Below are 22,265 nucleotides of genomic sequence, written 5' to 3'. Positions count from 1 at the left end.
GTGGAGTGTTGTGGCCTGCCTACCTGATAATAAAATTAGGTGGATTCAGATCTAGTTGAATAGTATAAATCCCAAAAAAATATTAAGTAGTCAATGTGAACTTATAAGAAGTGTTCTAGGAATCTGTGCTTAGACCAGTGCTATTTAACACTTTAAAAAAACCCCAATGACTTGGTTGGAGTTTTAGTCTTAAATAGATCCTCAGCATTTGTAAAGGACACATCAGGAAAAAGGCAGGGGGGCATGAAGTTCTAAGATTCAGACTACTGAGGCAGATTATGGGCTCATTTCAATGGACTCAAGATATAGGTACATTCTTGTTAACACCTTCTCCCTTGTTGTGGTGAGATTTTTTTTTAACATGCTTAGCAAAATGCCTGGAACATAGTAGGTACTTAATAAATGTTTGTTCCCTTCCCTTCTCAAAGCAATGATGGAGACTGAGCTGAGGGTTACAGGTCAGAGGTGCTAGACTAGGTTACTTTTGATCTGGAAGCAAGTATTTCTCCCCCTTAGAAGTCATAAGTAAAACTTTCCAGTCAAGTCTTGGCCCTTCCTCCTGCCAGGGACCTAAATGGGGAGTTTTTCTTCTGCAGTTTAAGAACTGAGGGAGTAGTTTTATCTGGGAACTCGAGCTCAAGCTCCACATTGGGGATTATGACTTTGGTTCATTCTACCATGAAGCCTTCCTAGATCACACAGTGTGTATATGACACATTGATCTACAACAGTACTTTACTGATTGTACCCCACAACTGAGTATTTCATTGTATACTTCCTTCTAATATTACCTAATTCTTTTATGTGCATTCATCTTATTTTCCCAACTAGATTTTAAATTTCTCCAAAGCCCAGAATGCTGTTTTATAATTCTCTTCTATCCTCCATAAGACCTAGCACAAAGCTAGGCACAAAAGTACTTGTTGTTTGGCTGTTTGCTAAGGTCATTTGTGAACTCAGGAATCCCTGACAATTTGGTGAAGAGGAGTTATTTTTTTCATTTCAAAGCCTTAGAATCTGGCAATGGGAATGGCTGGGGCAGAAGAGGCTGAGAAGTCCCTGAAAGCGGAGATTGAATGGTGTACTGGCAATGAATGGAGAGAAAGGAGATATTAAGATTCCTTCTTCTTTGAGAATCTCAGCAAATCCCAGAGGAGATGTAAGAGTTAGCTAAATTGGAAACCTTCAGGGTGAAACTTTGAAATCTTCTGGTAAATTGGTTGGAGATCCCTGCCCTGGTTTCGCTTATGATTAGTCAAACAGAGCCACAGTATCCACTGTTATATAGTCAGGAGGAGGTGATTTTCTACACAATGTAGTTCAGAGTGGTATGAAAAGAACTGAGTTTTAGTCTAACAATCAAAAATATATTCCCAGGTGTATTAATTTTAGGTACAGTAGAGAGAATACTCTTATTTTTGAACACTGGGTGTGAGTGGAACAGCTTTTGGCAGCTATGAATGATGTGGGTTCTAGTTCGCTAGCTGAGTGCCAGCTGATGCTGTTGTCGTCCTTTGGCAAAACTCTTGGCTAGATTTATGATAAAGTGTGTTGATAACTGCCAGACGAGCACCTAAGGAAAACATACACAGACTGATGTAACATCAAAATCAAACAAACGAAATGAAAAACCACACTGGAGAAGTAGAAACTCATCTGGGACTTGTCAGGACAGAAAAATCTTGTAATGTTAGTCCTGTTCTATCATGCTGGTAGGTGAGAGAAATAGTCTGAGGACTGGAAAGGCTGGAACAACTTATAGGAAGTTTTGATTCGAATCAAGGAAAGTAACTTCAGGAAAAATTGTTTTGGCACAGTTAGAAAGAAATGGACTTGATTCGGATTTCCCTGAGAGTTACTCCTGAGTTTTAATTTTAGATTTTATGGAGTGTTTTTCTTTCTTTGTTTCTTTTTCTCTTTTTTCCTTCCTAAACTTTTCTTCCTTTCCTTCTTCCTCCTTCCCCTTACCTATTTCTCCTCTTTCATTTTTCTTCTTCCTTCCTTCTTTTCTTTCTCTTTCTTTCTTTGTTTCTTTCAAATCAGAGGAAAAAAGGCAAAAGCACAGAGGACTAAGAATCAGAACGCTAAGGGACTTACATCCCTGAGTTCTACTGACAACAAATGCATATGCAAGTGAGTGAAGGTCTATTACAGAATTCCCAAATATCACCAGAATACAGTAGAATCATGAAGGAAATCTATTTTTCCATTCATATATGGAGGAGACAATAAGAAGCATCCCTTGTGATCTTCTTTTAATTGTAAAAACTTTGGGTAAGGAGACAAAGTAGAGATGAAGGTTTGGAAACTGCAGGTGTTGATGTGGGGGCTAATAGCTATCCTTAAGGGGTCCAGAAAAGGCAGTGAAATGAATTGAGGGGCAGTCTTCCCCCTTTCTCCCACTCCTAAATTGATGCCTGAAATTCCACCATAGACAATGCATCCCTCAGGGGTAAGCGATCCCTCCCATGTGACTTTTGAAATGCAAACAGTGCTAGGAAGGGTAAAAAATTCCTAGAGTTTTAGAATGGATGGGAACTCTGAGCTTGGTATAGTGCTGAGCTTAATGCGAATGCGTTTATTTGACTGCTTTTCTCCCTAGACTACAAGAACGAAGTAAATTAAGAATATTTGGCACCTAGAAGGGTAGCTTAATCAAGGTGAGGAGAGAAGAGAGGAGAGTGTTGAAAAACTTCATCCATCCCGACCCTCCACATACATAGAGACAGCAAAAAAGAGTTGGAATATTGATAAAATATCAACAATAGTTTAAGTCCATGGTCATGGAGCTCTGTTTAGGGAAAAGACCAGAGACTCGCCTACATCCCCAGATAACTTGAGTAAGTGGGCTGGGGAGATGGCAAAAAGCTCGTGATCAGAAAAAGGGAGAAACGCAGAGAGAAGGGTGGAGTCAGGGGTGGCGAGGAAACAGAGAGAGAGTTCTGGTGTTCTGGTTCTGCCCCCATATGTAAATCGGCGGTAATACAGCCAAAGCGCCCAGCATAAATAAAGTCCATTTTTGACGCCTTGGGATCGTGAGTTTAGGGCGGGACAGCACCTATGAGGTCATTCAGTCTTCATTTTTTTTTTCTGACAAGGAAATGGAAGCCCCAAAAATGACATTTCCAAAGTCACTCAGGTGGTAAACAGAACATCCTGGACTCCAGATGTAGGGTTCTTTCCGCTCGCATCACACTAAATTCCCTCACAGTCTGGGTCTTTTTTTTTTTGGTATTGGGAACGACCCACCACTCATGGTGAGGGTGAGAGCGGTGTAGGTGGGGCAGTGGACCTTTTATGAAACGTTGAAACAAAGATATTGAAGCATATTTATTCTAGCGAAGGTAGGCGATAATGGTTGAACAGTGTAATAGCCTTTAAACTACGGAGGAAATATTTCTTCTTTGGAAAGAAAGCTTTTCATCCCATGCCATTATTTCTCAGTTGGTGAAAAACATTTTGAACTAGCTTTTGCTCTCCAACCTTTTTGTGTCTCTCCCTGCACCCCTCCCCCCCCACCCGCATATGCAGAGGCGCCTAGTCCTACCCAACATCACCTCCACTAACTAACATTTATTAAGCGCCTACTGTGCTGCGCTAAGCGCTGGATAGGGGGGAAAATAGGTGTTATCTCCGCCCCCTCCCCCAATAAATTCAAGTGGGGAAAAATGAAGCTAGCAGTATTTAGGATAGAAAGGATGAAGTTAAAGCTTGTCTGAGGACCATATAACCACTGTACTATCCTTGTCTAGAAACTTTTTCTCATTATTTTAAGGACGTTAATTCTTCTCTGGGTGACCCCTCCCCCCCAGTGGGTAGGATAACTTTCGTTTCTCCCTTGACCCTCCCTCTACCTTTTCTAGGAAGAGTGGTTATGGGGTGTGTGTGTGGAGGGGGTTTCCCCTAAGGTTCTTGGGTTGGGGGGGCGACCTTGAGGGTTCGGGGCCTCGGCTGTTCAAACCTTCTCCTGGCCTCGCCCCCTACTTCCTTTCTGATTGGCCTTCTCCAGACTTTGGGGGCCGGGCTTTGGACGGGGCGGGCAGGACTCCAGTGCCCCCTCCCCCTTCAGACCTGGCCGAGCCGGAGAGTCTCACCGCAGCCGCTCTTGGGTCTGGGGGTGTGCCCTGGGCTGGAGGGCTGAACCGCGGGAGGTAGGCGGTCTTCCGCGGTGGGGAAAATTGTGAGCTGGAAGAACCGGAGGGGTTGGAGGGAGAGCCAGAGATCGGGGAGCAGCAGCAGCAGCACCGCACGAGCAGCCTCCACCGCAGCAGCAGCAGCAGCAGAGCCGCACGAGCAGCCTCCACTGCAGCGGCAGCAGCAGAAGCGGCAACAAGTGCGTGGCGTGCCAGCCGCCGAGCCGGAGCCGGAGCCGGAGCCGGAGCGGGAGCCGGCTGCCCGCCCCAGCGAGGAGGAGCCTCGGCCGCCGCTGACGCCCACACAGTCCTCGCTCCGGCCCGGCCCAGACCACGCGCCGTGGGGAGCCCGGCTGGGATGGAGCCCGCAGCTGTGTGGTCTCGCAGGAGACGGCCCCGGGAAGCAGCCCGGGGCTGAGCCAAGGGCCAGCCGGCCCGCCCGCCCGGGGACCAGGAGAAGGAGGAGGAGGGTGGATGCGGCTCCGATCACCACCGTCCCCCACCCTCCTCTCCCGGTGTGAGCAGGCACTGCTCCGGGACAAGGTAAGTGGACCTGGGGCGCCTACGTCCCCCTCCCCCTTCTCTCTCTCCCAGCGGGGGTCCACTGTGGCCCCACTCTCGGGTTGCGTCTCCTTCCCCTTTAGACTGTCTCTGCCACTTCCTCCCGTGACCTTTCTCCTCCTGCAGCCCACGCACTCGCTGTTCGGCTTTTACCTTGCGTGTTTCTTGTCTCTGCCACTTGGGCAGACCTCTATCTATCCATCTGTTCTCCCCTCCCCAACCCCCTTCTAAGTTTGTTGATGAGTGTAGTTTCTTACAGGATTATTTCTCCTCTTCTCTACTCGTCTGCCCCCCGCCTCCCCAAACTGGTGTTCCTGTCCGAGCCCCCAAAGCCGGGTCAGCTGAGAAGAGGAGACACTGAACTGACTTTTGCAAATCCCTCCATCCCTCCTCCTTCTCCCTGTCCACACGATGGGCCCCAGCCCTCTGGCTGCTCCGTCTAATTCGGCCTTTATCTTCCCTTTGGCTCTTTCTGGGCCTAGTGCCCTAACTTTAATGAGGGAAAGCGGGGAAACGCCCGAGTCCGAGGACCATTTAAGGCGGCGGGTGGGTTGGGTTGGGTCTGAAGCATTTAGTGAGGGTGCTTTGAGAGGCTTGTTTTTAAGCTCCTCTCTGTTACCCCTCTTTCCCTCCTCTCCGCCCCCCCATTGCCCCTCTTCTTTCTCTTCTCTCTCCCCCATTGCCTTCTTTCCATCCTCTTCCCTCGTTAACACCTTGCCCTCTTTCCCTCCCCCCATTGCTCTTCCTTTCCCACTCTCCCTCCCCTATAGTCCCTCATTCCCTCCTCTCCCCCGTTGCCCCCTTTTCATCTCTTCCTCCATTGTCCGTTGCCTCTCCTCACCTTGACTCCTTCTCCTCAATTACCCCTCATTCCCTCTCCTCAGCTTGACTCCTCCACATCAAGACCCTACCCACTAACATTGCCACCCCCACCCCCCCAACTCCAACACATCTCCCCTTCTACATGCTGCACAATATTCTGTTTTGTGCTGGGGGAAATCAGCTGGCTTATTAGCTAAAGAATGGCAGCAGCTTTCTTCCCTACCCCCCACCTTCTGGCCCCTAAAGGTTTGGTTCCATTAAACTTATTTAAAAGAACCCTTCAGTTTGACCTCTAGAAAAATATTCCATGCTCCTGAAGTTGAATCATTAACTAGGCTGTTAGCTTGAGGGATGGGAATTGAGATCCCACTTGGGTTACTGTAGAGACTGTTATTAGGGCCAAGCATTTAAAACAGTCAATCTCTGACAAACAGAAAAAACCGGAATGGTGAAATATGTCATAGCGATCATGTTTGTTGTTAGCCCTGAGAATGGGGAATCAAAATGTCTTAAAACAGACTTAGCAGGACAGGACACGTTATTTTAGGCAGAAGTAGAAAAAGACATATCAATACCTTCTAGAGACTTCTAGAAGTAAAATACCAATTCATGTTTTATAACCCTTCACTTTCATACTACAGCATTTTTATGTGGTGATTAAGTTTTGCAAAACTGAATGAAAGGCTCAGTTACAACACCTATCTTAGGTTATAATGGATGCTGAATGTGAGAGCTTGGAATGAATTTTTTTTTAAATTCTGATTTAGGGTAGATTTATGATTGTTGTTTTGGAAGTAGTGTGAGGGATGGTAAAATCGGGATTCTTTTTATTAGTAGTCAGAGGATCTGGGTGTGAATCCTGCTTTTTTTACTACCTGAAAGACATTTTAGGCATCATTTGACCTAGACAGGCCTTCTAGTTCCTTCAGCTATAAATTGAAGGTGGTATACTAAGTCTCCAAGGTTCCTCCTACTGGCTTTAAATCTCCCCCACAACTTTCAAGATGACTGTTTTGAGTTATTATTTTCTCTTTCTCCTTCCTTTCTTTGTCATGACCTTATTTAAGTTTTCAATCATAAATCCAGTTTGTTAGCTCAGACATATATTTATTGTAACAATATTTAAAAAAAAAGCCAACCTGATTTGTATCTCAGAAGGTAATGGCTCTGGTAATGAAGTAAATGATGGGTTTATTGTTGAATCTGGAGAAGAGATACTAACTAAGCACCTATGATCTTGTGACCTTTTATACTCCTGTGCTAATAATCAGGGTTCTAATCTGACAGTGACCCTTAGGGAAAGGTAGGTAGTTACTAACCTAGTTTATGACAGTGTTTCTTTGAAATAGGGATTACTTGTGAAACTTAAGTATATTCTATCTAGGCTCTCAGGCACAATTTATTTAAATTATGAAATTCCATTAGCAATTGCTAACATAAATTTTTTAGTCTTATTTTCTTTTCTACTTTAAAAAATTTATTTCTTTTGAAATCCAGGCTTTTTATTTTGCAACATTGTTATTTTGTTTTCTTCTACTTTTCCTTAGCAACTGGATTTGATTTTTTTGTATGGAAGGTTTTTGAAAGCTTTCCTTTTTTTAAGATGAAATAGTCCTACTCTGGCATCTTTGGTAGAGATTCAAATGTTCATCTTTCCACAGTTGACATTTAACAGAGAATTAGAACACTATCAAATGTCAATTATAAAAAACCAGTAAAACTATAAGAGCCACTTCAGATTTATAATTTTAAGCCCCACCTTGTACCATACACCAACTTTTTATTTTAAATTATTTTTTTTTTTCTGTAGTATGGTATAGTCTTGTGCCATTGAGTGCTGGATTTGGAATGAGAGGACCTGGGTTCAAATTCCACGTCTCTCACTATCCTTGAGACCTTGGGCAAGTCACTTTAGTTTCTCTCTATTCCTTATCTGTAAAATGTAGAGACTAGAAGACCTGAAGGATCACTGCAGGTAGAGACTAAGCAAGATCAGCAGAAGTTCCTGGAATCCCTAGGCTCAAAGGAGCCAGTGAATATTCCCTGAGATCCCTGGATCATGGGAGAGGCTATAAGCATGAACCCACCACGTGGCAGAAGTTGTATTTAATTGCCTTGATTAATTCAGCTCCCAGAATAAAATGCTGTATGTTTGTGTGTGTATTAAGGGGTACTTCCTAGCCCTATGATCTTAAGATACCTTGGGAAACATTTAAGGCAATGCATTTTGTTGCCAAAGTTGTTTGACCATCAGGTCTTCTGAGGTCTGAATTGTACTTAAATTTTTTTTAGTTATTTCCATGTAAAGAAGCATTCTCCATGTTTACTTCCTTCAGGTTTTCCACATTCTGTCTTTTAGTTTTTGTTCTTTGTTCATATTTAAAAAAAGTAGATTGTGGTTGAAGTATATACCATGACAAAATCTCTGGGAGGCCGATAAGCCTAATGGATAGGGCTGGCCTTGAAGTCAGAAAGACTTGAATTCAAGCTCTTCTTCTGACTCAAAGTAGCCCAATCATCTTGTCAAATCACTTAATCACTCTGACCCCCCAGGCAACTTTACAAGATTGTAAATTACAGATGAATGGCCTTGTGAAAGGAGTTGCGTGAGTTGATGAAATCTCAGGTCCAAATAAGCAAACAAAAATACTTAAGGCAGTCTGGATTTCCATTTCATTCCTTTCCATTTTTTGAAATAGGAATTATTTTGTTGGGTTACTTCTGATCACTGAGCAGGTTACATAAGAGTAGCAGACCAGAAAAATATTTTTTAACCACCCACCTTTGCATTATGTTTTGTTTATTCAGACTCTTGAGTAGCTCTGAACAGAAATATTCCGTAGATTGTGTGGACTTTTTCAATTGGCATAGGTCAGAAGAAAAGGACTGAAGTCTATATTTCTCATTCTTATGTTAATCTGAAATGTAGCTTTCTTTGTCTTTTGTAATACTACTGTAATTTTTTTTTAAAATAAGGATTCAGGAATCGAACAATTTGGAAATGTTATGCCAGGGGCACTACTCCAAGGCTTTGAATCAGTAACATTTCTTTCTGACCCTGAAATATCTCCTCCAGCTGGTTTCCATTTGCCCTATGGACACAATATTACATAATACTTAGCTTCTTGAGAAAACTTCACTGAAGCTTGTTGGGGAATATAGTTTGTAAAAACAGTTTTAAACTTTGAAGTGCCAGTGCTTTGTGAGGTTGTTTTGTCTGCACTTGTGATTTTACTTGTGTTGGGAATTCAGTGAGGAAAAATCTTCTAAGCAATGCAGATCATTAGTTTGGGGGCACAATGGATAGCGCACAGGAAGACCTGATTTCAAATCTTGCCTCAGACACTTAACTGGCTGTGTGACCTTAGGCAAGTCAGTTAACTTCTGTGCATCTGTTACCTTATTCATTTGTAAAGGATTTTGCTTACCTTAAAGCCCTATACATAGGGCTGGCTATTATTAGCTATTGGGGCTGCTAGGTGGCAAGAGGAATTGAGCATGCCTGGAGTCCAGAAGACTTGGCGTTCAAATATGGCCTCAGACACAAGCTCTCTGACCCTGGACAGGTCACTTTAATCCTATTTGCCTCGGTTTCCTCATCTGTAAAATGAAGGAAATGACAAACCACTCCAGTATCTTTGCCGAGAAACCCCCAGAAGGGGTCATGAAGAGTCAGATACAACTGAAAAATGACTCAACAACAATTATTAACTATTAAAGAGTTACTTCAGGGCATTGAGAGGTAAAATGACTTACCCAGGATCACACATCCCTTGTATCTTATCAGTAGCTTTATTGTAGGGGTACATTTGGGTGTGAAATATTCCAGTATCCTGTTTGTGTGCTGGAGTTGACTAATTCTTATAATCTACATATAATACAGATAACCTTAAAAACAGATTGTTTTACCTGATATATAAATAATTATAGGGAATCTCTCTTTACCTAGGTATCCTTCAAAACAATTGCATGATATAATGTGTCTATATAACATTAATAACATGAAACTGGATAAGGCCAGGGACAGTATGATGCAGTATGACTAAAAAGCAGTAATAACATGAAACTGAATAATGGGGTAATATTTGAAACCATCATTCCACTTCTTGACTGCCCTGAAGTACACAAAAATGGATATAGTTGAGTACAAAATAGAACATATACCCAAGCAGTTGTTGAATCCAGTCTTTCTTTGGTGGGCTAACTATTAAAAGGTTCTTAGCAAGCATGTTTCTATAAATTGTAGGATGGCTGAATACTAGTCTCTTGAGAAGCAATTACTATTTGAATTGGTGTGCATTAGATGTACGCTTTGAAAAGTAATAGCAAATTGATGAAATCATTTCATCAGCACTCACTTGATGACAAAATTCACTATTTTAAGAATTAGAGTTGGAAGACTTTTTTTAAGGGTATGGTTATTAGAAATTACCAAGTGCTTCTATTAAGTATTTTTCTATTTGCCTGAGCTCATATTCTTTACGTGACATGTGGATGGCACCTACACTGAGTTTTAAAAATTTCCACCCTGCACGCCACAGTTTCATCTTGCTTCCATTATACTTCTGGCAGCTCTAGAAAGTTTGAAGCTTCTTTTAAAAAAATGGATTGTCTTTGTTGATACATTTGCAGAGTTCATTTTCTTGGAAATATTTTGCAAGAATTCTCAGCTTTGTTTATGGGGAATAATGACACAGAAAACTATTTTATTCCAAGAATATTGTAACTCTTCGTTTTTTTTCTTGCAACATTTTGCCTATAACAGATTTTTGATAAGATGACTTCTCATTTGAATTATGTGTTGAAATTTGCAGTAGCATTATTTCTGTTTCTACAAGGGTTTGAATCATCACTGTTGCTGTAGTAGCCCAGTGCTGTTTGGCCAGGAGGTAAACCAAGGATTTTTTTTGTAGAGTATTTGCTACTTATGCCTCAAGAATCTATGATTTCCTCTGTGTCGGTATTCTGTCCATCAGACTTATAAGTTAATCTAACCCTTAACCCCCAAGTCTCATCGTTTGGGGACCAAACTTCTGGTGGTGAGCTTCTCCCAACTTAACTAGGATGATGCTTGCCTAACAGACATGAAATTTGTAGCCAGCCTTTGTAGAGCCTTCAGTAATTTGTGCTTCCCTGACATGGTCATCAGTAATTCAGGGTCACCTGCGTGTTATAATGAAGAATAGGACTTTAGTGAAGAATTTCCCTATGGTATTAACAGAGTAATGGCAGTTTTTCATTTCTCCAAAAGTTAACTCATCTACTTTCTATCTAGATCTTATTATCCTAATACCAATTAGGGTGGCTAGCGGTTTATTAAATAAAGGCATTATAGTATTTGTATACTTAAAAATTCAATCCATCTAGCATCAACTTCTAGCAACATCTAGCAACAATCCATCTAATCAACTTCTATGTGCCAGGCACACAAAAATGAAGCTGTTCCTTACATCAAAAAGCTTATCAGTTATGAATAGGTAGTTTTCAGATAAAGAAATCAAATTTATCTATGTCATATGAAAAAATACTCTACTATTGATCAGAGAAATGCAAATTAAAACTACTTTGCAGTGCCACCTCACACCTATCAGAGTGGCTAATATGACAAAAAAGGAAAATGTTGGATGGGGAGGGGATATGTGAAAACTGGGATGCTAATACACTGCTGGTAGAGTTGTGAACTGATCCAGCCATTCTGAAGAGCAATTTGTAACTATGCCCAAAGGGCTAAATAAGTGTGTGTTACTCTTTGATCCAGCAGTACCATTGCTAGGTCTATAGTCCAAAGACATTTGAAAAAAGGGAAAAGGATCTATTTGTACAAAAGTATTTATAGCAGCTCCTTTTATGGTAGCTAAGAATTGGAAATCAAAGGGATGTCCATCAATTGAGGAATGGTTATACTAGCTGTATATGATTGTAATGGAATATTATTGTGCTGTAAGAAATTACTAGCAAGCTGATTTCAGAAAAACTTGGAAAGACTTACATGAACTGATGCATAGTGAAGTGAACAGAACTAGGAAAACATTGTACACAATAACAACAGTATTGTTTGATGAAGAATTGTGAGTCAACAATACAGTGAACTAAGACATTGCCAAAGGACTAATGATGAAGCATACTATCCACCTCCAGAGAAAACTAATATTAATTGAAGATATACTGAAGCATATTTTTCACTTTCTCTTATTTTTTTTTTCTTTTCTTCAAGTCTTCTAGTATAAAATGACTAATGTGGAAGTGTTTTACATAATTGCACATGTATAGCCTGTATCTGATTGCTTACCATCTCAAGGAAGAGGAAGGGGAGGGAGGGAGAAAGAGAAGGATGGAATTTAAAATTCAAAACTTTAAATAAAAATGTTAAAGAAAAAAAGCAAACTTCTCAGGGGAAACAACAAACAAACATACAAAGTAAACATGAGCCAGACATTGGGGGTAGGATAGGAAATAGTTGCTTTAGGGATGAGGAAAGACATGTAGGAGAGATGGGAGTTAAACTGAGCTTTGAATGAAATGAGGAGTTTTAAGAGGTGGAGGTTAGAAGGACAGTCTGTGCAGAGACACAGAGATAGGAGATGGAATATAGTAGGAGAGGTTCGTTTGGCTAGAACCTAGTATGTAAGGGAGAATAATATGAAATATCTGGAGAGGTAGGCTGGAGTCCAATTGTGAAGGGATTTTAATGTAAAACAGAGCCCTGGGGTAGTAGGGAGCTGCTGTAACTTCCTGAATAGGGAAGTGACCTGGTCAGATCAATGCTTTAGGAATATCACTGTGGAGAATGGATTGGAAAAAGGAAAGACTGGAGTTGGGAAAACCAGTTAGGAGTCTTGGAATAAATAGTCCAAGGGAGTGGTTATAGGGATCTGAACTATGCTGGTAGCCTTGGAATGGAGAGAAGGGGATGGGTACAAGGGGTGTGGAGGTAGAATCTGCTACTGATTGGTTGTGAGGAGTGAGAAAGTGAGGCATTGAGGATAATTTTGAACTTGGGTAACTAGAAAAATGGTGGTATCTTTGATAGAAATAGGGGTTTGGGGGGAAGGGAATAAGTTTTGTTTTGGATATGTTGAGGTAGAGGTGCTTATGGGGAGGGATATCCAGGAGGAAATATCAAATAGGCAATTGATGACTTGGGACTGGAGCTCAGGTCAGAGATGAGGGCTGAATGTAGATCTAGGAGTCTGCTACATAGAGATGAAAATTGAACTCACAGGAGGTGATGAGATTACTGAGAGAATATATAGAAATAGAAGAGGAGAGGGTCCAGCACCAGAGCATTGGAGGCCATCCATATTTGGAGTTAGCAGGGGATAGATGATTCAGAGGAACCAAAGAAGTAGGTAGGGGTAAGAAGAGCATAGTATCAGGAAACCCCAGGACCAGGAGGGCCCCTAGGAAAAGAGGATAGTGGAACACTATCAGAGAAGTCCATAAGGATGAAGACTGAGAAAAGAGATGGTTAGACTTAGCAATTAAGAGATCGATTAGTAACTTTGGAGAACGCTCAGTTGAGTGATGAGATCAGAAGCCAGATTATAAGGGGAGAGAAGACAATGAATGTAGATTTCCCTGCCCCCACCCCCTAACTTTGGCTATTTATTTAGTATCCATCCTGCAAACCGTTTAAGACAAGTCAAATAGATTTAATGGATCATCCCCATTTTAATTCTTCTGACAAAATTCTGTATTAACTGTAGCCTATAAGTGATAGTCCTGATGGAAGACAGTAGAATTATTTTTACACATAAATAACATCCATTCTATGGTGCTGAGCTGTTTGGTCTCCAACTTAACAGAGTGTTACAAACATATCACCTAGTACCCTGTCAAGTGAAGTATAGAGAAGCTTCGATTTTTGAAAGATCAGTGAAGTGTTCTGAACATCTTAGGGACAATATTATTTTGTTTTTTTTTTTAAAACAACTTGTCAAGGAAGTCTAGAGGAAAGAAGAATGATTGAAGAGATCCTAATTGCAGAAGGAACTTGAAAGGGCCTTAGAAATGATATAGTTGAACATTTTCATTTACACAAGAGGCACCTGAAGGCCCCATCCTCAGATGCCAACTCATTTCAGAGTCACATAGGTGACAGGTAGAAGTGCCAGGATTCCAATCGAGGTCTCTGCTTCCAAATCTAGTCTTTCCAGTCTAGTCCTGGCTTTGTTACTAACCTATTTATTATGTCCCTGAACCTCTTTATTATTCACTTAACCTTCTAGACCTCAGTTTCCTCATCTGTAAAACAAATGGGTTGCATGAAATGAACTTTCAGATACCTTCCAGGTTGGAAATTTTGTCTATGTCCTAGAAAGAAGATTGTTGACAGGCATTGAGTGAGTAAAAGGGAGTAAGTGTTCTTTCTACACATACAAGTTCACTACGGCAGGCAAATTATGGAGCATCCAAAGGTGATACTGTTTTGTGAAAAGGGAACTCCAGAAGCCACCATCTAAAATGCCCTGAAATGGATGCATTTAGAGGTCAAGTCAACAAGCATTTATTAAACAACTGCTGTCTGCTAGTCTCTGTACTAAACTCTGGGGTTACAATGAAAGGAAAAACCCAGTCCTTACCCTTAAGGAGATCACATTCTAAGGAGGAGGGGGGTGTCAACATGCAAACAACTATGTATAAACAAGATATAGAAAGCAAAAATTGGAAAAAAAAATCTTTCTTTAAAGGAACTAGTTTTTTTTTTTGGCAGGGCAATTGGGGTTAAGTGACTTGCCCAAGCTCACACAGTTAGTACATGTGTCAAGTGTCTGAAGCTGGATTTGAACTCAGGTCCTCTTGACTCCAGGGCTGGTGCTCTACTCACTGCGCCACCTAGCTGCCCCTGAAGGAACTAGTATTAAAGGGGATTATTGGAAAAGGCTTTTTGCAGAATGTGGCATTTTAGGTGGGACCAGGGAAGCCAGGAGACAGAGATGAGTAGGGAGAGCATTCCAGGCACGGAGGACTGAGGTGAAAATGCATTTAGTCGGGAGATGGAGTATTGTTAGATGTGAGGAACAGCAGGGAGGCCAAATATAGTGTCCCAGTATCTCAGAGTCTGTGGAGGGCAGTGAAAGAAGGTATAATAAGAAGACTGGAGAGGTTCTGTAACATAGCAACTCATCTGTTCTGTATGCTCTGTACCAGGGCCTTGACAAAGCTGATACTGTAGCTACAGCTTTTGCCAAACTGGTATGGTTAAGACACGCTGTAGCAGTGACAGAATTCAAGTGCTTTAAATTGTGATATGAACGGAGGAGGAGGATTGGAGAGACCCCAGCTATGTTGCCTCTCCAAGCCTGGTTTTGAACATCCTGATGTCAGCTCTCTGGAACTCTGGCTGGGCTGCGGCCTCTGTCTGTATTTTGGCTGTGCTACTGCCTGCAGGGCTCTTTATATTTCTTCCTTTTCCTGTTTCTGTCTTTCTTCCTTAACTAGCACCCCTCACCCGAGCTAGTCATCCAGTTCTTACCTTTTTTTATTGTAACCCTGAGTTTCTCCCAGTATGTTCTTCATTCTTATAAGTCATGATTTTTTTCATGTCCATATACAGTTGATAATTTTGTCTCTTTTCACTCTGGTACTAAATTTTTGATAGGCCAAAACACTGGGGTTCTTTTAATGAAAGGGACTAGTTCATCACTGATAATTATAGTTATATATTCTTAGTTTTCAGTGTGACTGAGACCAAGTCTCTAGCATCATTCAATTTTCAGTAGTGTTTTTTAAAGACTATCAGTAATTTGAAACCTTTTTTAGCATACAAAAATTGGAAATTTTCAAAACTGTCATTGAGTTACTAAAATTTAAAAAACTATTGAAATATCCATAGGGTCAACATAAATATTTAGTACTACTTTTTAAGTGCTGGTTTTATATTCTTTTTTATTCTACATTGAGTATTTACTGTCATGTGAATTGACTGATTTATATAGTCCTGAGGCATAAAATGTGTTTATTGATGTTTTTTGGTTTTGTATCACCTTCATTTGCAAATATATCCCTCTCCTTTCCTCTGCCTAGAGAACCATCCCTTGGAATGAAAAAGAAAAAATGAAAAAAAAAAGCATTTTAAAACTAGCCAACACATCAACTGAGTCTGATAGGGAATGTACAGCTTTACCAGTTTATCCATCAAAGGGATGGGGCTGGAGCTTCCCTTCTTTGTGTCGTGCTTGGTCATTATATAGACAGTGTTTGGTTTGGTTTTGTTTATTGTTCTTTCCATTTACATTGTCCTAGTTGTTGTGTATATTGTTTTTGTTGTTTTACTTCACTTTGCATCAAGTTTATGTTTTCCCATGCTTTTTATTATTCTCCTTTTGTAATTTTATTATATTCACATGTCATATTACATTACGTTAGTTACATTTGTAATAGTTCATTACATTACATTACAAACACAATTTGTTTAACCATTCCCCAATTGATGGGCATATATTTTGTGTTTAGTTCTTTGCCCCAACAAGAAATGCTGCTATGAATATTTTGCTGTATATCCCACCTTTTTTGTGTCTTTGATCTCCTTGGAATATATGCCTATCAGTGTGATTTTGGGCTAAAGGGGATGACCTTTCATTTTCTTTACTGTTGCATGATTCTAAATTAACGTTATATTAAAAAAAGATTTTGTACCACTCAGCTGCCTAGGAACCTCTGGCTATATTGATGTGGCTTCTTGGTCAGCCAAATGCATATTAAGGAGAATTACTTTGCCCTAACACAGAAAAAATATGCAACAAGAATGCAGTGAGTAATACAGCATCACTATTGGTAGGGTGGCCTACTTCTTATAGAAATGTGTCTGGTCTGTGGCTCAATGACATGCTTGGTCTCAGGCACCTACTAAGTTATAAAGGCCTGGACTCCACTCCGGTAGGACTTTTTTAATGCCGTTAGGTAAACCAGGATGAATGGCCAGTTAATCAGGTCCCAGACTGCTTTGTCTTCTTTTAGGGAAAACTAGTTGCTATGGCTGGAGAGAAGGAAGAGTTGGACCTAACATGTCGCAGGAGAAAGCAAAACTCCTTGTATTAACGAATATCTCATTTCATTCCTTTGTTGAACCTGAGCTAATATTGTCCTGAGTCAGGCCTGCCCTCAACAGCTACCTAATAAGGGGATTTAATTCTTTTTGAACACCTAGCTTGTGCTAGATGATGGGTCAGAAAGTTAAGTAAAGCACAATCCTTCATGCTTCAGGAGATTGCCATCTGCAAGAGTAGCTACAGTAGAAGACCACAAAATAAGGGAACTGATACACAGTTGTTGAGCTTCTTTGTTAGTTTCTGGATTTGGACATTTTTAGCTCAAATTCCCCATTTGGTTAAAAAAGACCACTTTTGTGCTATAAAACAGAAGATAAAGAGGCTTATTCCTATTGGTGAAATTAAAAAAGTTACATTTTACTTCTCTCAGTGTTTAATTTTGATATTATTAAAAACAACTTTGAAATTTTAACTTAGTATCACATGTGGTTTCTGTACATGTCATAAAATCAAGCAGTAGGAATTGATTAATTTGAAAGTTAATTAAAATTGAGAGAAGCTGAATTTTTATTTTATCCAGTTTCAGCAAATATTTATTTAGTGCCTACCCAATTCCAAGCACTAGGGATGTAGGCGGAGCTAAAAGACAAAAATGAAACAAACCATTCCTACTCTCAAAAAGCTTACTGATGCTTAATTTTATTCTGAGTGAAATATCAATATCAATTTTGATTTTCTACTTATGAATACAAAAATTATTAATTATTATTATTATTATTATTATTTTAACCAATTTTACAATTAGATAAGTCTAGAACTAGGTGAACAACTAGATCCAAAGAGCAGTCTTTACTGGTTTGTTAACCGCTTGGAGTACTTCAAGGCTCTGTTCTAGACTACATTTTCATCAGTGGCCAACGGAAGATGTAGATTGTCAAGTTTACAGGTAACATAGAGCTGGGAAGGTTAACTTAAGATTCTGTCAATCAACTAGCTTTTATTATATGCCAGACTCTGCTCTCAAAAGGCTCACAACCTAAACAGAGACTGCTATGGAGTCAGCTATGTACACGCCAAATAAATTGGGCTTAATCATAGAGGGAAGGCACTCAGATTAAGGAGGACAGGGAAAGGCTTCTTTAGGAAATGAGACTTTAGTGGAGACCTGAAGGATGCCAAGGAAGCCAGGATCTGGAGATGAAGAGGGAGAGGATTCCAGGTATGGGAGACAGCCAGTGAAAACGCCTATAGTCGGGATGGGGGAGTGGCTTGTTTAATACAGAGGGCCAGTATCATTGGGTTAAGGAGTATGTAGGGGGAGGAGGCATCGAAGAACTAAGTGTGGAAGTGGGGGGCACAAATCACTAAGATCTTTGAACACCAAACATGGGATAGAATATTTGATCCTGGAGTTGATAGGGAACTACTGTAGTTTATTGAGTAGTTAAGGGTGACATGATGACACCTGCATTTATGAAAATCACTTTGGCAACTAAATAGAGGATGGACTAGAGTGAGGAGAGACTTGTGGCTCACAATTCCCCCCCTCCCCCAGAGCCTTCTTTCCACTCTTAAAAAATTATTGTTGAAGACCCCAAAGAGCTTTGTTTATGTGGGAATTATTCCTGTTTTACAGATGAAGAAACTGAGTTTGAGAGAAGTTACATGACTTGTCCAAGGTCACACAGCTATTATGTGTTAGAGGCAGGATTTGAATTCGGGTTTTCCTGAGATTCCCACATCCAGCACTCTCTTTATTACAACACTTAACTGCTATCTATTTTTCCTTTATTTATGAGGTTTGATTGAGGACTGGGGACTACCTGGGTACTGGCCTGAAACAATCAGGTCCAGTTCAGAGCATCGCCTCTCCTCTTGCTCTCAACTGAAAAGAAAAAAAACAGAACTCCTTACAACAAATATACATGGGCAAGCAAAACAGATTCCCTTCTTGGCCAGATCCAAAAATAGATGCATTTCTCATTCTGCATCTTGAGTCTATCAACTCCTTCAGCAGGTGGGGTTCTGCATGGTTATTTTCTGGTCTTCTGCAATCATACTTGGTTATTTCATTGATCAAAGTTTAAGTCTTTCAACATCATTCATCTTCAGTTCATAAAAGCATTTCTAGGTTTCTTTGAAACCAACTCCTTCATCATTTCTTTTGGCACAATAATATCCCATTACATTCGTATATACCATGATTTGTTCAGCCATTCTCCTACTGATGGCCACCCTCCTTATTTTCCAATTCTTTGTCACTGCAAGAAAGAACAGCTATAAATATTTTCATACCAGAACTAGAAAGTATCTATTTTTAGATCTGGCCAAGAAGGGAATCTTTTTTTTTTTAAATTTCTTTGGGGTGTAGCCTTAGTATTCCTGGAAGTTTAATGACCTTATGGGATGAGCATGGTTTAGAACTGTAAGAGACCATAGAGGTCATCTAGTCTAATATCTTAGCCATAGAAGTGGAGTGAGTTCCTATATCAATGAGATCAACAGTCTGTCAATCCACAGGCATTGCTAAGTGCTTATTATTTATTTCCCAGGCAAAGTGCTAAGATCTATTGAATTATTTTAAATATTAGCGTGTCTAAGTAATATGGTTAATTGTTAAAAATTTAGCACTTCATTTACCCATGAGTTATATAGGTCCTTCTGTCTTTTGCAGTCTGTTAACTAGTCCCTCTATCTGAATAGAAATGGGGAAATGAAAAATCATTAAGTGTTTTTGCTCTAGGTAACAGCTCGTGGAAAAGGGTTTAGTCGGGGAAGTCTTTAACACTGAGTAAAAGTGTATGTATTTAAACTTCCTCGTTCATGCTGGGTTTTTCCTTCAATACTGATAAAAATTCAATGCCTTTGCCAAAATCCGACTGAACAAATACAAATGTAATTCATTGGTCGGAAAATAGAACTTTTAAATGACTCAATATGTAGTATTTGAAAAGTGTGTAAATTGCAAACAATTAATTTCATATTACACATTCTAAATGTTATTAGAATGCTACAGATAATACTATATTACTCCTTTTAAATCCCTTCAATCTCTTGTTTCTCAATAAATTTGCAGTTTATTCTTTTTCCAGGCACCATCATGTACAGTAAATTATTTTTTAAAACTGCTCAATTTAAATCATTAATGTTAGCATTCGGTACAGCCAGTAATCTAAATTGTGTGCTTCAGTGCACAACGACGTTTTGCTCTCTGAATCTCCATCAGGATTCTTTGTCCATTTAGTCCCATTTGTTAAAGGTATTGCTGTTCACCCATCATTTCAAAGAGGACCAGTGACATCACAGGTGATGTTTTGACTTGTGCATGAATTGGATTTAAGTGAGGTAGAGTTGGGTAAAGTTTTCAGCCTCACTCTCTCTTTTACTTTTCACACGAATAAAGACAAATCTAAGCTTATGAGGTAGACTGAGCCAATATAATAAAAAATGATAGCTCTACCAAGCTAATTTGCTTATTCAGTCCCATACCAATAAAACTATCAAAGAATTATTTATAGAGCTAGAAAAAAATAATGACAATTCATTGGAAGAACGAAAGGTCAAGAATATCGAGAGTGCTAGGCCTGGAGTCAGAAAAGATCTGAGTTCAAATGGGATCTCAGATACATACTAATATTGTGATCCGGGCAAGGCACTTACCTCTGTCTGCCTTGGCTTCCTCAGATGCAAAGTTGTGTGAGGATTAAATAGGGTAAAGTGCTTAGCAAAGTGCCTGCACTTAGTAGGTTGTCATTCGCTTCCCTTCCACTCCCATGTAGTCATAGTGTGTATTCTGTTCTGATTCTGCTTTGTATTATTTCACGAAGATTTTTTTTTCTATTTTTTGGTTGCTACATTTAGTTTCAACACAATAGATACTTTCCGACCAATGGTCACATTAACATCTCCTCCCACCCCACAAAATATGGTCCCTGAAAATAGTTGAAGAAAACTGTCTGATACTGTAATTTTGGTTGATACAATTATATTGTTTAACAGAAAGATGCACACTCTAACTTTGAACTTTGCTTGCAAATTTGCTACCTCCTTTCTACATGTGAGTTCTGCATAATGTGCAACATGAAAACAAACACTTCTGTCATAGAGATACTTTCAGTGTGATCTGATCATAGAGTAAGCTATTTAGTGATGTATTGCTTTTTAAAAACAACTGATACTGACAAGTGTGCTTCCTCCTTCATTTCTTTCATTTTAGCAAAGGAATAGTAAATTATCATCTTTTGGGCAAAATGATTTGTCAAACCTAAATACTTTGTCTCTTAATATTTTCCATATAGATAAATGGCAGTATAAGGCCCACCCCATTCTTTCAAAACTTCTGTCTCCTTCTCTATCTGGCCTTTTTACTCCCTGGTTAAAAACTGGTCTGCTTAGCATTCCTATGAATAGTAGATGTGCATTCCTGCCTGTTAGGGCCCCTATTTCATTCCCCTAGCTTGCTATGCTCTCCTCCTCCCCTTTCTTATCTAGGCCTTACCCTACCTTGAAAAGTCCTTTCAAATTCTACCTTTTCCCTGAGCCGTTCTCCACCTGTTTTGTTGCCTACCTCTGAACTCCCAGGTACTTGTACCTGTAATTGTCATTCCTGACCTTTATAGCCCTGAAAAAATTTCTTGTATTTCCCCTTCCCCCCAGAGGGGGAAGTTATAGTTATATAAGTAAAGGACACCAAAAAAGCTACTATGAACTGAATTCATATTTATATATCACAGCAGCACTTAAAGCATTTGAAAAAATAGTGATACAATACATACATACATACATATGTTAAAGAATTAGGTCTAGAGATTTTTTCTGGTTTGTGATACTAAGGATAATAAATAACTAGAATACAAGATGTAAAAGAGACTTACATAAGAGATGTGCAAGGTGCTCTGCAAGGTCCGAAGAAGAAGTGATAATTTATAACTATGGAGATACAAAAGGAAAGATATTATCTGCAAAAGATTGTGACAAGTGAAATGGAGGCAAGTAGGAGGGTCATCCCAGGAATAAGAACCAGCTTGAACAAAGACTCAGTGGTAGGAAATATGGATTACATTTGGAGATAATGAATTTGTCCAATTGGGCTCTTTGTATACAAGAATTCATCACGGACACAGGCACCTGAGTGGTTTTTTGTTGTGTTGATAATGTTCTGGAATTTACAGTATTGGAAATGGTTTATATTATCTCTTCTAGCTGAACTGCATGTTCAGAAGTTGACTCAGATAGCAGTCCTCCAGTTTTTTCTATTTTATTATATTATTTTAAAAAAAATCTTTTTTCTTTAAATTTAAAAAAAAATTATAGCTTACTTCTCACTGATTTCTCTCCACCATAGAATACTTCATTGAACAAATCAGCATCCTTGGCATGTCTTAAAGCAACCTCTAGGCTACCAATTCTTTTCTGAGAGGCAGGAGAGGAAACATGCATCATTATCTGTTTTCTAAAGGTACAATTGGTAAACTTTGAGCTCCTTGATCAAGGACTTATTTTGTCTTTCTTTTTGCCAAAAAAGAAAAAAGTGCTTAAACAGTTCCTGGCACATAGTAGGTGCTTATAAATGCTTTTGACCGATTGACTGACATGGGTCCCTCTTAGTCCTTTCTTTTAATACTTTTCAAAGAATCCTTCAAATCTATCCTTATCTGTAACATTAGGAAAATTGATGTGGGATAAAAATACCCACCTGCCTCCTCCAGCTGCTTGTCAAAGTGAAACAAATGCAGATACCAAGTCCAGTAAGCACTTA

At 39.8% G+C, this 22,265-nt stretch overlaps 1 protein-coding gene across 1 annotated transcript in view; it reads left to right on the top strand.

The window, feature by feature from the left end:
* The first annotated feature begins 4,099 nt into the window (after nt 1-4,099).
* B3GNT2 (UDP-GlcNAc:betaGal beta-1,3-N-acetylglucosaminyltransferase 2) overlaps nt 4,100-22,265 on the top strand; it is a 34,781-nt gene continuing 16,615 nt past the window's right edge. Inside the window, exon 1 of the mRNA XM_036750163.1 lies at nt 4,100-4,676. The gene's annotated coding sequence lies outside the window, so the exon portion shown is untranslated. The remainder of the gene's footprint in view (nt 4,677-22,265) is intronic.

This window comes from Trichosurus vulpecula, chromosome 3 (assembly GCF_011100635.1).
Source record: "Trichosurus vulpecula isolate mTriVul1 chromosome 3, mTriVul1.pri, whole genome shotgun sequence".
NCBI classification, from domain to species: Eukaryota; Metazoa; Chordata; class Mammalia; order Diprotodontia; family Phalangeridae; genus Trichosurus; species Trichosurus vulpecula.
Note: the sequence above shows the minus strand (reverse complement) of the source record. Positions and strands in the feature narration are given on the sequence as shown.